The sequence below is a fragment of the Argiope bruennichi genome, chromosome X2, assembly GCF_947563725.1.
Source record: "Argiope bruennichi chromosome X2, qqArgBrue1.1, whole genome shotgun sequence".
NCBI lineage: Eukaryota > Metazoa > Arthropoda > Arachnida > Araneae > Araneidae > Argiope > Argiope bruennichi.
In genome coordinates, this window is record NC_079163.1 from 116,507,203 (window position 1) to 116,523,916 (window position 16,714).

Below are 16,714 nucleotides of genomic sequence, written 5' to 3' on the forward strand. Positions count from 1 at the left end.
CTTTAGAAGTGCTGCAAACAAAAGAATAAGCTCTGCACAAAAGACGAAAAGAGTAAAATACTCTTTTAGACCAAGGATCGATAAAAGAACACTTTCGTTAATTAACATAGAAAGGCTATCGTCATTAGCGGAGAAAAATTCAGGATTAAAAAAGCGCGCACACAATTCCTCCCGCAGTAAGTACCCATAAGCATGGGAATTTTTGTGCATTTTGAAACTAGTTAGGGTGACAAACACGTCCAGCCGAAATCGTGCCCTGCAATTAATATTTGCCAGCTAAAGACTCACCATCGATCCAGTGGGGGAGGTTTCAAAAAGGAAAACTAGTGCTAAAGAAGAGCTTACTACTGCCCCATCTCTCAAGGGGGGAAGACAAATGCCTTTTTCTCCAAACCAACTTGGAGAAGAAAACAATCGGATGATACGTGGATATTTCATTTTTAAAACCACTCTTTTAATAATCTTGTTTAAATAGGTATGCATAATTTATATTTAAATGAAAAGGCAACATATAATCGAAATTCAATTTAAGACAATGAGAGTTTGAAAATCTATGTCATAATTTCCAAAATGAATTGTCGTAAATAATCCAGCTGCAAGTGGTAATCAATGTTTAGGTTAACACCAGATAGTACTGTTATAGTAGACTTCATAAAAATTTCATATTCATTTCACTTTCTTTAGATGGTAGTAATTTAAAATGAGAAATCATATGGTTATGTCTATAAGATAATTAAGGCTTGCGAGTAATATTAATTTGCCAGTTTCTTTACTTTATAAAACTTTACCATATAATCATATAAATAGAGGAAGCATTATTCGCAGTAATTTCCAAATTCGTCTTCCATTCACCAAAATTCATTTTCAAACGACTTGTGTGAAGACAAAATGAATATAATAAATTTATTTTCATTGCTACTAAACATGAGTTAGTTTTCATTGCACACGCACGCACGCACACACACACACACACAAATCTGTCTTTCAAAAAGCTTCGTGATGTTGGTAATTTTCTTTAATTTTGTTGCCGAAAACCACGTAAGAAAGAGACTAAAATGCAAACATCTACAGAAATACAAAATCGTTGTATGAAATGATTAGTTAGTTATATTAAATTCCCATTAAAAAAACACTAGGGCTATTTTGGGACGGACCTCGTAATTTTGAATCTTGGTCAGATGATGAGGACGACACCTGAACTGGCATCCCTCTCCCCAAGCTTCGGCACCACACCAGGGAGGATGTTTGGCCCCGACGGATTTAACGTGCACCAGACCCACTTACACGACGGTTCTTCGGTGGAATCGGGTCTCGAATCTGAAGCTTACCACCAGGCCACCGCGGCCCTTTGTATGAAATGGAAGCAGAATTTAAAAATCACATATCTTAATGCATAGGTTATTTATTATTTGGTATTCAGTGTATAAAATCAAAGTAACTTTTATATTTATTTCAGAATATGATGAATTAACCTAGTTTTATTCATTTATTAATGCCATTATTATTGGAAGAGATTTACGGATGTTTCCAACATATAGAAATTATAAAAAGAAGCACCATTACAGAAATAACATTCAAAAATTAAAAATGATGAAAACCAAAATAACAAAATATAGTTTCATTCTGCAACTGTTCGAATTACAAGTGTAATACATATTAATGCTATTAATTATTAACGCTGCTTTACAATAAAAAGCTATTTTCTAGATATTCCATTACCTTAAAATAGCTCAAAATTGGACATATTGCAGATAGCTAAACTTTTCAATTCAAAATTAAAACGTTTGCTGCCAATAATACTCTAGGACATAATGTGGTGTGATGAAATAATAGCCAATTACATGTAAGCACGTGATAACTTTTAATTTAAGATAAAAAGGCGACTTCTTGTAAATAAGCCTCAAATTTATTATGGAAAAGAATGTGTTAAATGAATACATTGTGAGTATGTGTTATACTCTTTTCACACACACCGAATGAACACTGAGACATGTGTTATATGCACAGTGTAGCACGTGCCTGTTTAAAATTTCTGTCAGCAAGGAAATGTTTAAAAAATTTGGCGTCATTTTTTATGCCTGGCCAGGGTTATATCCGAAGTTTCGTTTTGATAATATCCTAAGCATTTTTTTTTTTTTTTTTTTTTTTTTTTTTTTTTTTGTATGTGTGCTTGAACAAAATATATATGAATTGGTCAAACCCCGGTATATTTCTTATTTTACATTCGTGATGTCTGTGAAAGAAACAGAACAAGTAATATATAAAAAAACATTCAATTCAATTCCTACTTAGGTCAACAAAGAAAAATTTTATTTTAGTTACTTTTTATTAAATAATTATCAAAAAGTTATTGATTTTCGCAAGAATTGAACTCGCATTCTTCGCCTTCACGTGAAAAAACACTGAAACCCTGCTGATCAGCTACTGCCTGCTGATTTCAGTTTTCATTACAAACTGCTAAAACTCTATTTAAAGTATTAAAATTAATTAAATTTAATGAATGAATTAATATTTGAAAAAACTGTATTAACATCAAGTGTCATCCACTACAAGTTTAAAAAAATGTATTTGAACTGAGTGGATTAAAGCAATTAAAGTAGTTGAATTTTTTTTTCAATTTTCGAACCAGACAGGAAAACTTGTATTATAAAGAAATGTCCCAGAAAAATCTAATTTCTTTCATCTTAAATCTCAACCGTATTGAGGACGAGTTATTAAAATGTCCCAGCCCTACACGATTTAAAAAATAGATCTGTCTAAATGAAGGCATGGAATTTTGGATACAAATCATTCTCGGTACTTTTATTTCTCGATTAATTTTTTATCCAGTAGAAATCTGATTGGCCTCCTCTTAAATTGATAAGCTAATATGATACATGAAAATATATTTTTTGGAGACAAATCTCATTAATCAGAGTTTTAAAGGAATGTGGATAAGAAGTAGGGGAAGGTTGTCGAATTTGCACCATTTGAAGGATTTTTAATATACTGATATTATTTTAATTTTAATTAAATAAGTGGGAGATATTTTCTAGTTTATTGGTTTTCGAAACGATGCAATTAGTCTTTTAAGAAATTCAGTTTAGAGCGAACCAGTAGGAATGGCCTCTCCAAAACTTTCTAGCTTACGCAACATTAAATGTATTGTGTATTATTATAGTCTGTGTATTTTCTGTAGGCGGTTCAAGGTCACATTTTCTACCTTGTTATTGGCTGTCTGCCTCGCAACGCTGAGGCAGATAACAGTGTCACTTTTTTTTTTTTTTTTTTTTTTTTTTTTACACAGCTGTTAAGATATTCCGAAGGTAAGGTATTCCAGAAACGTACTGGCGTGGGAAAAAAATAAGCTTTGTCGAAACCATGGCAACGGAGAAGGAGAAAGAGTGAAGAGTAGGGAAAACGAGTGTCCTTGAAACGCCTACAGAAATTACACAGACTATAACCGCATGCCATTGGCAAACAATAGTTACTAAAGAATCTATTAGCTCGCGATCATTGGCGATTAATAGCTGGAATGTGATTATTCAACAAGCTCAAAAATAACGAAATATGTATTTTAAACATTTTTTTTTTCGGCCCAATTGAAACCAAGATCTAACTAACTATAATTATAGTAAAAAAAATCACTTACCAAATTTGATATATTTAAGTTACTGCGTTTTGGAGTTAATGTGTTTACGTTCATGAGAAAATACAGACCGACAGACAGTGAATCCATTGACAGATTTGGCACAAAATTTTATAACATTTTACATTGTAGATGCTAAACCTGTGTACCAAATTTTATATAACTCTTTATGTTTTAAGGACTCATTTGTACTCGAACAGCCAGACAAGCAGACTTCCTGTGAATGGATTTCGTTCAAAATTTGATAGAAATCTACAAATTTGGTGGGAAGACATATATCAAATTTTATCAGCCTGGATCTAAGTATTTTTTGGGTTATCGTGTTCACAGACAGACGTACTTCCAAAAACAAGTTTTTCACATTCAGAAAGGTCCAAAACGTAAAAATTCATTAAAATATCGATTTTTTTTAAAATTTTTTTTTTTGAGAATTACATGGTTTTTTTTTTTTTTTTTTTGTATATTTCATATACGAAAAAATAAAAATGGCACGAAAATTTATACTATCGATACAATTAAGAAGCTTATTTTTTCACTTTAGACCGGTGATATATTTAAGCACCATTAAAACAAATTTACTTTTAGAGTTCTTATATTCATACACAATGCATGAATACAAGTATGGCATTTTATGTAAATATTATTTATTTTTCCTTTGCTTCCTTACATATAATAAAACATCTTGAGACTCAAGGTATTTTTATCTTTTTTAAATCATCATTCGATGTCTTTAAAGTCTCTTAATATTATTTATTTGGGCTTGTTCCACTTCCAATTTATAAGGACTGCTAGCAATTCTAACTGCTGTTCCTCTAATTCGAGGCAATAGTTCTATTGCTTTAAACAGTTCAATTCAGACAACAATTTGTGTTTCAATCAGAGCAACTTTTAGTATGCAGCAGCAAAAATTATCCTAAGGTTATGTTTAAATGTTTTAAACAAAATTTTTATAGTCAGTTGTAGGCAAACATATATCCTTTAGCTGTACATATATTGCTAATTAATTTAAAATAATATATAAGGAATATTATTTTGTTAAAACATTTAATGGATGATATCGAAATGTAAACAATTTTTCTTTAATTGTAACCACATAGCATTCTTAAAAATGATTATGTAAATTACATTTACATCATTAGAAATTAAATTGTCTAATTTGCGACCTAAATATTTAATAGAAATGAAGTTAAGGTATCGGCCTAATCTAAGTGACGGTCTAAATTCGACAACTCTTCCCTATTTCAAAGAAGAAATAGGGAAGAGTTGTACTTTCTACTTCAAAAGAATGAAGATATCATTCTAAAGGAAATTGTGGCGTTTTCCGTAACATGTTTATCCAAGAAAAACTTATAGACTAATTATGAAACGAAATACTATTTTTTACGATAGAAATGAAAAATTTAAAAACTTAGATGCGTATTTACAATAGAAATATATATTTGAAAGAAACTCGTATCTTGCGGTAAATGGATAAGGATACTATAACTTCAATGTTGGAAAAGCTGACAGCTTGATTTGGGGTAGACATCAAATCAAAATTAGAAAAGTTATTCTAGATTAGAATCAAAATTAGATAATTTATTCTTAGAGGTGAAATAGTGGTTGGCTAATTTTAGACCTTTTAATACTTGAAATATGATTAAGTTAGATTTATTGAGTTATTGACTCTTGTTAAAAAAATTTCCAATTTGGTGAGGCCATTTGGCATCCCTGGATTAAGCAGCTTTTATATAGGTTTCTATTTTATCTCTAGGATTGAGAGAATTGATGCAGTCTTAATGGCAGAATAATTTGGAAACAACTGCTTCCAAACAAAACAAAAATTTTAACTAATTAATATGGATGCAATTTATAAATTAATTCTAAATAAATGAATAATTGTAACATAAAGTATTTAAAAATTTTGTTTTTATTTTCAGTTTTTTTAAATGTAATAATAATTTAAGGTGAAGAGGGTTAAAATAAATAGTGGTGATTTATATTTAAGTACATTCTATTAAAATAATAAATTATGCAATGTTACTGCTTTTCGTACAGGACATTGCAAGATATAACAAGCACATTTTTACTGTTCTATCAAATAAGCAAAAGCTAGCTCTGTATGGATGCTCATACAGAAAGAGAATACTTATCGAGTTGATATAACTGATAATAAAAATTCTCTTCGAGCTGCTCATTCATTTTTCTATTCAACTCTTAGGAATTTGTTATTGATTTGATTAATGATTATTGATAGGACAACTCTTAGGAAATTATTGATTTTTTTTTCTTCTTCTTAGTTTATCTTTTAAATATATCTCGAATCTGTTAAAATAATGGATATAACATTTTTAAAAGATACTCATTCTCGCTCTCCATTACAAGTATGATTCAAATTTGTAATTTTGATTATTGCTTTTATTCATTAATTAATTTTCGAATAAAAATGATAAAACGTTCTTTCATCAGGAAAAAAAGCCATTCTAGTTGGATTCGAATGCCACTTTTTACTATAGCCACATGGATAATATTATTTTTCTGATTGTCTTGTTCACTTAGTTCCAGAGCCATTATAAAGAAAATGCAAAGTGATAGCCAATTCATGGCTCATACTGTGATGTAAACTTAGATTGCATCGAAGATACGCCTTTTTAAAACTGTTTGATCGTGGACGAAGCTTCCATACTCTGCATTCAGCATGCACCATACATTCAGCATCTTGGATAGTGGAATCCTATTCAAATGTTCTTTTTCATATTTAAAGAAGGCTCAAAATTAAGAATTAGGTAATAAAAAATTTGGACATATTCTTAGTTAGATTTAATCAAAGAAATCAAATTGATTATAATTATAAATGTGAGGAATTATAAAAGATTTCCTAGGGCCACGGTGGCAATAGTAGATTCTGATTTTCGGGACTGAAGGGTGATGAGTTTGCGATCCATCATTTATTCAAAAGATCATCAGTGTATCATACTTGGAATGAGTTAAATCCCCTGAAAAAACGGGGAATAAGCATCCTCCCTAGCTCCAACCGATTTAGCTTGTATGGAATTTTGCGGAAGCACCGACTCTGGTGTTTAATTACCATTTAAAATAACAAGGCGCCCTCTTTAGTTACAAAAACAGATAGATAATGCAACTAAACTATATGAATGGCTTTCTTCACCTTATCGGGCCATATTTACCAGTGATCCATTACACTGGCAAATAACTGGGAAACTGACTAGTTTGATTTCCGATATGGGGCAGAAATTTCTTTTGATGGATTTAGTTACGGTTTCACTAATATTTGAAAATTTGATTTTATGATTAAATGCTTTCCGCTGTGGTTTGATAGTAAGAACCGGGAATAGGGTTCTAGGTTCGAAATCCGTTTCCACAAAAGGATCATTATTTACGGGTGTCTGGACGGGGATTAGTCTGGTGCACGTTAAATTCGTCAAGGTCAAATACTATGTCTGGGGCAGAAGTCTAAGAGGGGCCTCTCAGCTTAAGCTTCACAATTGTCATCTGACCGTGGTCTAAAATTATGAGGTGTGTTCCAAAATGGTCCAAACGTGGCTTTGAAAACGTGATATTAATAAAATTAAACCCGGCTTAAATTCTTCGTATTGGTCTCCTTTTAGGTTTCATGTTTGGAACCTGTTTAAAGGGGAGGGGGAATCCTCAATTTTATTTTCATTTTTTTTCTAGCACCTAAAATGAAATAAACATTTGCAATCAATAAAAAAAACTGGAAAAAAATAATTTATAATATCAATGAAGTTTTTAAGTAAACTTCATTGATATCTTTCAATAAAAATTGATTTTATTTTTACTTTTAATTTTTTAATATCGAAGAATGTGAAAGATACACAAGTCAGCATTCTGATTCTCTCAGCTGTGGCAGCAAACTGCAGTGTAAAAAGAATTCTAGTATACAAAATGAACTCTAATGTGATAGAGTAATAGTAGTCTTTAATATGATAAAATGAACTCTATTACTTAAAGCGATGTTTCCAATAGTATATGAGTTCTTTTTAACAACAGTCATAAAAAATATGATTTGGGACAAAACTAGCACAATTTTGCAAAAAAAAAAAAAAAAAAAAAAAAAAAAAAAACTCGACATTTTTGTATTTTGTTTATCGTGTAATGGAATCATTTTTTAAATAATAATGAATAATCTTTGAATAACAATTTTTATCAAGTGTAACGATAAATAATTACTTAGAGCCTCTTTCTATTTATGATTCTATGATATATTTTCATCGCGCACAACAGATGTTAATCAAATTAAACGAATCATTTGTCTGAAAATTACTTTTGAAATTTAGTTAATTAGGCGAGGGGGAAGTAAACAATTTATTACTTCTTTATGCTTCAAACTTACTTGTTTCTTAGAATATATTTTATTAGGTAGGAAAAAGAATAGATAAATACAAATAAATCTAAATTTATTGTTAATATTTGATTACAATGCAATTACTAGTAACTACAAAATTCCTTACTGAGAAACAAGGGTATGTCAAATTTTTTTTTTAGAATTAAACGATGCTTTAGTATAATATAAGCAATTATCATTTTAGAAACTATACAATGAATTTTAATAATAATGGCGTCCATATTTTCTTATTGGGTATTATTTACTGTCATTACAATGTTGATTTTTTATCGAATTAAATTTTATTGTAATAAATGAATATTGATTAATAACTGATGAGATTCATTTGCTATTTTATTGCAGTTATATGTTATTATATTATACGAAATTCCAATCAATGAAACGATTCGTTTAAAGATTTTTTTCAGTTTTTAGAAAGAAATTTTAATTATAATTAATTTCTGTTATTATCTTCTTTCTTTTTTTATAGAGATACCTAATACTATTTAAAGTTATATTCCATCTAAATGCAAAGTAGCATTCAAAACTCTTTTTTTTTAAATTTGTATCTTTAATTAAAAAATAATCGTGTGTTTTTAGAATTTTTTTTGTTTTATTTGCAAAGTAACCTAATAATTTTTAATAGAGAATTTTTGAAAATTGTCTTTTCAAAATTTTATTTTACAAATTCGGAGAAAATGAAAAAGTTTTAAATTTAATCAGGGTTTTATACATAACTGTGTGTTTACCGCAATATGATCATATTTGGCTCTTGCATTATGAAGCCCTAAAACTTCATTACACTCACATTAAAACGGAGTTAATTAAAAGTTTATCATATTACTTAAATATCATATAATCAAACTTAAATGATTACATAATGATTAAAGATTTTTTTTAAAAAAAAGCTATTAACAATCATATTTAATCAAGAAAAAGGATTCACACTTCTATTTCTTTTTACAATGAATAAAAGCATTAATTAAATCGAAAAGCAAACAAAAAAAAAATGCTACAATTTAACAGTACACAATTAGAAAATAAAAGATTTTAATAATTTTTATTTACACATATTTAATGATTGGATTATTACTTAATAGTAAGATTACAAAAAAGAAACTATTTGTAAAATAGCCTTAATTAGATAATTCAATTATCTCAACGTTAAAGTAATTTTTTAAAAGTCCACTAATTAGGCAGTAACAAGTGCTCATTCCAACTGGACCGCTGGAAAGAAAAAGGAGGAGCCGGAAAGTGAAACCATTTGATCCCGGCGCTATTGTGTTGCCGTGGGACGGCTTTGCTAATCTATATATAATAAGTGTGGAGTGGACGGAAATCTCCTCGAATTAGGGAGTTAACCTGTTATGCAGAAAGGCAAACGAAGAAACGTATCACGCCAATCATTCGCCTCCCTTGGTTGTCATGGCAACTGGAAGTGGTTTCGTGCGCAGTGATGCGAATCTGAGTGTATAAAGGGAGAGCAGCTAAGCAGTCGTTCACTGCATCATGCGAGAAGGCTCGAATAATCACGGTGATGAATAGACATTTGGAACAAATTGGCTATTGTATCGAGCGCGCGTGCAACCTGACGCGGGGGGAAGCTGCTCCTAAAGGGGGGGAGCTAAATGATTGGCTTTCCCGCATGGCAGAGCGGACGCTAGCGGTGAGTGGGAAGGCTTTTATTCTGGCCGACGCGATGCCTCCATAACCCTAGTAATTTAACGCAATTTGTCACCAAAGCCTTGGCGCAAAGGCGCGGCCCGCCGGACCCTTTAATTGGCTCCGAGAACGCGGTAATTTGAAAATAAAATGGCCTCGTGAAACGAGCCTTGTAATGGGCTTAAAACTGAGCATTATCAGTCCCTCAAAGAGCGCAAAAGGAGAGGGGAGGGAGCGCTCCTCTCTCTTTCGGAGGGGCAAATCAGGAAGAAACCCTCTCCTCCAAAGCCACTCCAGCCGCTCAACTGAAAATTTTAATTTCCCTCAAGTAAAAGTAGGGAACTTAAAGATGATGAGGATCTTTCGCTCGCTCCCTCTCGGACGGAGGGAGGGTGCGCCCGGAGGGGAGGAAAAAACTCTTAGGAAAAGGAAGACGTGACAAAGCCCGCGAAACCTTCCATTATGGCTTCAAAACCTCTGACAGCATCCGATGCATATTGAGAGCGTTATAGACGGCAAATATCTTGCCCCCCTCCTCCATTAGAAGTTCCGCTAAAGACTTTGGGGGTTAATTATTTAACCTAACGCAAACAATTTTTTTAAACCCTGCTTCGCTCGGTGGATCTCGAACATTTTCGTTTTAATTGTCACAAAACGGTAGCTGTATCATTGAGCCAATGAGCGAGGAGTAAACTGTTTCGCAATTTATAAACTCTTAACGGGCCATCATCATTTTTGAGCAACCTATTAAGCAACAGTGATCTAATTGTTATCATAATGCGTACAAATTATGATCCTGACTTTCATTAGATGGAATCTTCGGAAGCTAAGGGTATTTTAATCATTTTAAGAAGCTTGCCTTTGGCTTGAAAAAGAATACTTCAATGCATCATTTATTATCGCAGCCAATATTTAAAGTAGTAATTCAAGTATAAATTAAATATAAGCTAAGGATGATATGAAAATTATTGATAGTGATAATTTATCAAAGATATTTGGCAGTTCATTAAATTGTTGCAAATATCTAATGATGATGAATGATTAATCAATCGGTAAATGGTGTTCAGTATATAATGTTCTGAATTAAAAATTCTTTAATGGAATGAAAGATATCGAATTTATCTCAATGATAATTTTAAATAAGCAATTACTTTTCAAAAGAGGAGATGGAACTTAATAGCGGATGAGAAACTCCCAAATCTATATTCTACTCAACTTGCTATCATTTCGAAAGGTACTTTAAACATTATCATGAAATGTGATCACGAATTAATCAAATTCTGATTATGTGCAAATAACTTCTTAAAGTTAGTTTAAATTCATTGAAAGCAAGTTCACCAAATTTAATGAAATTTTATTTATTACAAAATATTTATTGTCAGGTATGATTTTATCATTAGCTAAAATGTTTTCTTATAGAAGGTTATTTGAGAAAACATTAACGAGTGATTATGCGTAATAGTAAATTACTAACTTTATTTCGAATTATTTTGATACTTCAATTTTAGAATAAAAAGCATTGCTATTAGATTATTAAACATGGTAATAAGAAAATTAATCATCGGTCTTTTTAAAATTTTTATTAGAGGTTTAGTAAAAGTGCAAATGGTGGATTTTACTAGTTCCGTTGCTCAGTAATTTTTTTAAATGGTCTATCTAAAAATAGATTTCAGAATGCAATTCAAAAATATATATTCTTCATAATCGTAGCTATTATATTTTTAGAACTAGCTATGAAAATGAAACTGAGCAAACACTTTTATCCTAATTAATGGAAAATATTTTAACTATTTTAAGCTTCTATCAAGATTTGCAATATTGCATTATTGATAGGATCTTGATTGTTCAAAATAATTCATTACAAATTTTGAAACAAAAATCATATTTTTCGTAACATGAATTGTGTGCTCATTGCTTACGTTGGTTTCATGAATTTCACCAACCTCTTCGGTCGAAATTTCAAAAGGTAATTTGAAATAATTACAACACTATTATACAACATTTTCGTTCATATTTCAAAAAAATTTTTTGTAAATATTCTTATAGCCACAATTCAAAACAGTGTAACAGAAAAAAAAATCATTAAGATCATGCATTATTATTATTATTATTTAATTTTGTGTGAAATTAAATTTAAAAAAAATTCTAAATTATTATATTGTTAACGTAAATAGCATTTAATTATATAAGTAAAGGTGAGAAAAAATCATATAATTATGCAAGTAATAATCTGGAGAACAAACTCGGAATCATTGATAATTTTTTGAATGAAATCATTCTGAGAAATTTTTCTTCAAAACTGAAAACAAGATTTCCTCGGGTGCAATGGAGAAAATATATTTTTTCCACTGATTACTTACATATTTTAATGAAACGTATTTTTTTTCTCTGTTTTAGGTTTTGCTAGGAAAATTTGGATATTTTACCGAAGCTTTCTCTTACATTTATTGTTGCGAATGGTTCAATCTGTATTCATTTATTGTTCCGTCAATTATTTCATATTTACCATATTTTTAATCCATATCGCCTTCAGAAGGATTTTTTTTTGTACTCTTGTGCACTTGGTAAATAAGATACACTTTTTTTTTATTATATAAATGTATTAATTATCTTCGAAACATAACTGCTGTTTTCAATTTAAAAACCGATGTAGGACATTTTAAATACTTTTAACAACTTTTAGCAGAATTTATCCAGAATTTAACAATCTTTTTCTGACTATCCTTCATCAAATGGTTTGAAACAAAACTATACTGGCAAATATTTCTAATCTTTTTATAAGAAATGTTTCCATCAATAAAACTATTTTTATATTCCATCACAATCAAATGTAATTTAGAAAAGAAATAGCTTTCCCGTGACAAATTTTTTGGCGTCTTCTAAACTGATCTAATTATTACCTCCTTTGAGATCATTTTAAATGAAAAAAGAAAATAAAGATGTTTCGAAGCACTACCTGTGTATTTAAAAAATAGTTCGCTGTTCTTCAGCAAGCAATTGGATCATTTTACTAGTCAAGAAATTCATACCACTTTTCGCTCTGTTGGCGGAACTTACCAAGCATTGAAGTTAGAAACAAAAGACTGTTTTAACATTGTTCATTCAACCATTGTTCAAACTTGTCTCATTTTGGCACAGAGCACTACTTAGGTTTTGTCTTCGGTTGAGATTTTTTTCTTTGGAGGATTGTCAAGTTTGCTTTTTTGAAGAAGCTCAATCATTTAGACAAAACCTCTCTTTGTATTCCAATACAAAGGATTATCGATTATTTTAATAGCGCATTTCTTACTCTGTATATTTTACATGAATTTACCTTAATTGATTTTAGCTTATATATTGTTATTCTTATATCTTTATTAGCATTAGTGTTAAGAAAATTATTATTATATTATGGAATTAAAAATTCAACTTAATAATATGATTGTTCCTTTTTTTTTTCATTGATTTGGGTTGTTCCTGACCTAAAGTTATCGTAAATCATGGCAAATAAAGAATGACTTAGTTTATGTTCATATTACTGAAACTTCATCACTTTGATAGTGGCTAAAAATTGCCAGTGACTAAAAATTCGTCTGGTAAAGCCCCTGCCTCCATTTCGTTGTTTGTTGGAAGATGTATGCTATTATGACTAATGTAATGTAATTTTCAACTTCGCTGACTGGAAGGGATATTCTTTGTTATGCATGATTACCTTAGACAATAAAAATTTTATAATCACTATTTATTTATAGCTTATCTTTGCAAATCTTACCAAAAAAATCAATCTTATTATTATTTTTAAATTCGAGTTAAGATGACCAAATCGTAAATTTAACCTGGTCATCTTGGCTTATGTGCTCCTTATACTTTTCTGTTCGGCAATATAAGTGTTTATTATTTATTTTGTGCGATTTTCTTGATCAACGTGATTCACAAACTATTTCAAACAATAATGTAAGCCGCATAGACTTACAAATAAACATATTTTAACATCCGCAATAAGAATACTGAAAGCAACAAAAGCAAAAGACTCGGGATACATAAAAAAAAGCTTGGAGAGTAGCTTACAAAGAAACTGAAATTTCTTCCCTGATGCTCATGACATGAGTTGAAATTTCCTAAGAAAGTATAGAGCAATTCCTGCATCTTATGAGATCTCTTTTTACCCTCTATCAAGTAGCTAGAAGAGAATGTTGCAAATGCTACACATGGGATCGCAAGAGATGGTCAAACTTAGGAAGGAAATTTGTGTTCAATTTTTGAAAGTAAAAAAAAAAAAAAAAAAAAAAAAATGCCTATTTTATATTTTATTAATTTGCTATGAGCCTGAGTTTTAAACATAATAACCCTTTCATATATACTTTTGGATAAAAACTAATTAAATATTTAATTAAATAGTATACTGTCTTATATCTTCTAAGAATAAAATATATTAAACTTTCATCAGGAATGTCTTTATGCCCCAACGTCAAAATCACCTTGCCCCAGGTCTAGAATAAGATGACGTTTTTTTTTTTTTTTTTTTTTTTTTTTTGAAATGGCAAAATGACATCGATTACATTAAGATGAACATTTATCCTACTAGGAACAAAGCAAGAAAAGACCATTCAAAAATATTTGCAAAAAAAAAAAAAATTACTTCAAAGACTGAATTTTTTAAAAGGGCCAGTTTTTAATTATCTTCATCTTGGCCCGGTCTCCCGTACAACATACTTCAGAGAAGAAAAAAAAATTCAAATAATTTTTATAAGATGGAATATTTTATTTACTTCTTCACTTTTAAAAGAACATTCTTTTAGAACGTTATTTTTTAAGAAATTAAATCTGAAAATTTTTTAAATCCTCTTATAAAAAGAAGCTATTAAATACTTTAATGATATTCAGTGATAAATATTTATAAAATTAATGAAAAGAAATTAATCAGGCCATAAAAAACTTTGATCTGAAAAAAATTTAAAAAATTTATAATTTGATTGAGGCTAATGTCCCAATTTAAAGGTATGAAAAGGTGAGTTAGAGACAAATCTTGAAATTTTGATCGATGGTCAGATGACAAAGACGACACCTAATATGACGTTTTCCAAGCTCCCATTCTTCAACAACGTGTAATTGTAAACGAACCGAATATACACATATAATTACGTCTAGAACTAATAATAAATATACTTTAGATTTTCAAGAAAAATATTAATGATTTGTTTAAATAAATTCGAAACTGACGAAATCTTTGGATTCATAACTGTGCATAATTATTCCTTTAGGAGCATTTTTTTTACCAGAATGTGCCAAAATACCATTTTAAATATTCAATTGTGACTATTTTCCCACTTTTTATCTTTACATCTCTTTCCTAAATAATCATAAATATTAAAACGAAAAAAAAAAAAAATCCTTCATATACAAAGTACACTACAAAAGTTACGGAATTATACAACTTCTAAGAAATGCATAGAAACATGTTACAATCAGCAGAAAAGGCTTATTTTTATAGGAAATATGATGCAATAAAATTGCCTCTCCTTATTATCGAAAGCTTTTCTGCTTCGATGCTTGCACTGAATCAGGTACAAAGAAGCAGAAGTATCTGAAAATGTTGCTACATTAGTGGCGCAATAGATAAATTCATATTATATATATATATATATATATATATATATAAACAGGAAAGAAGAACCGCTGGAAAGCATTTTGATTCCGTGGGAAAATAAATAGCCCGCACAACTTAGAAGTTAAAGTTGTAGCGAAGTTGGAATTCGAGAGGTTAGAACATTATTTTTACAACATATCTAATTTGGAACCATTACATATATAGTGGGTCTTTTTTTTATCAGAAGAAACAAGAATTTTAAAAGAATCGTGTATAAAAGCGTTATCTTATCAAAATGTGAGTTATTTAAAATGAAAGTACAGTAGAAGCTGACAGTTTCTTTATTTAGCCTTGTACTACTTAAAGTTACTTTTCTGTTGTCACTGAAATTGAATTTTATATAGTATTTTAAGAAAGGAAGCAGAGTATACCTGGCGTACGACAATGGTACACTTTAACATCATCCATCAGAGAAGTTGAAATCGTACTTCCTATTCCTACTTCCTATTTATTTTTCTACATAAGGATTATTCGTTTGAAAAAAAAAATGGCCATTAATTGAATCTGTATCAAGCTTTTAATATTTCATATTCATCTACAGTAAACGAAATCAGCAATTCCAAATGTTAATGGGAAGATATTTTAGACGCCATGTGTGCAAGCTTGTCTGTTAGTCATCTGGCAATAGTACAGAAAATGCAAAGCTGTCTAATGAAACATTCATCGGTCTTAGAGCACTGCACAAAGCCGCCATTGTAACATTTGACTTTCTGTATTTCCATTAATCTATTAATCACAAGCGCACAATTAAGTAACGACTGATCCAAAATCTTTTGACAAATAATGTGGAATTCGATGAGTCGACATAGATGTTTCTAGAAATCTGCTGATAGGCATTCTGTTAAACTATAATTTTTCATAGCCATCTATAGTGTGCAGCCTTTTTTAGATATGCTTCACACACACTATTATTAACAATTTTTTTGTCCATTACATAGAAGGTTTCAAATGTGTTACGATATGACAATGCACTTTTGATGCCCTCCATGTGGGAATCAGTGATATAATTCCATCATACTGCTTGCTATATAATAAAAATACTTAAAAGCATTCAATTATCAAATATAAATAAGAATAATAATATGAAAGAATGGTTATGGATTACAAAAGATGCATATTAGAATGATTATTGTTTACTTTTTATTGCACTTTACATAAAAATTTCAGATGCATCTAAAAACCTTTATATCATATTCACCATACACTTCTTTTGCTTTCCTGATGGAAAGTAGTGATATAATTCCATCATATTTTTGTAAAATAAAAATTATTAATTGACATTCGGCTATCTAATAAAATCCTATATACTAATGTGAAAGGATAATTACGGAATATTAAAGCCCCAAATTAAGTCATTATTGCTTATTTTTTTATTAAATACTTCTTCAAATAGTATCTGAATTTAAAAAAAAATTTTAATGATATCAAAATTCTATATAATATCAAATATAAA

At 29.8% G+C, this 16,714-nt stretch overlaps 1 long non-coding RNA gene across 1 annotated transcript in view; it reads right to left on the reverse strand.

The window, feature by feature from the left end:
- LOC129960535 (uncharacterized) overlaps positions 1 to 15,770 on the reverse strand; it is a 152,585-nt gene extending 136,815 nt beyond the window's left edge. Inside the window, exon 1 of the long non-coding RNA XR_008783611.1 lies at positions 15,633 to 15,770. This is a non-coding gene — a long non-coding RNA (uncharacterized LOC129960535). The remainder of the gene's footprint in view (positions 1 to 15,632) is intronic.
- Between the last annotated feature and the right edge of the window lie 944 nt (positions 15,771 to 16,714).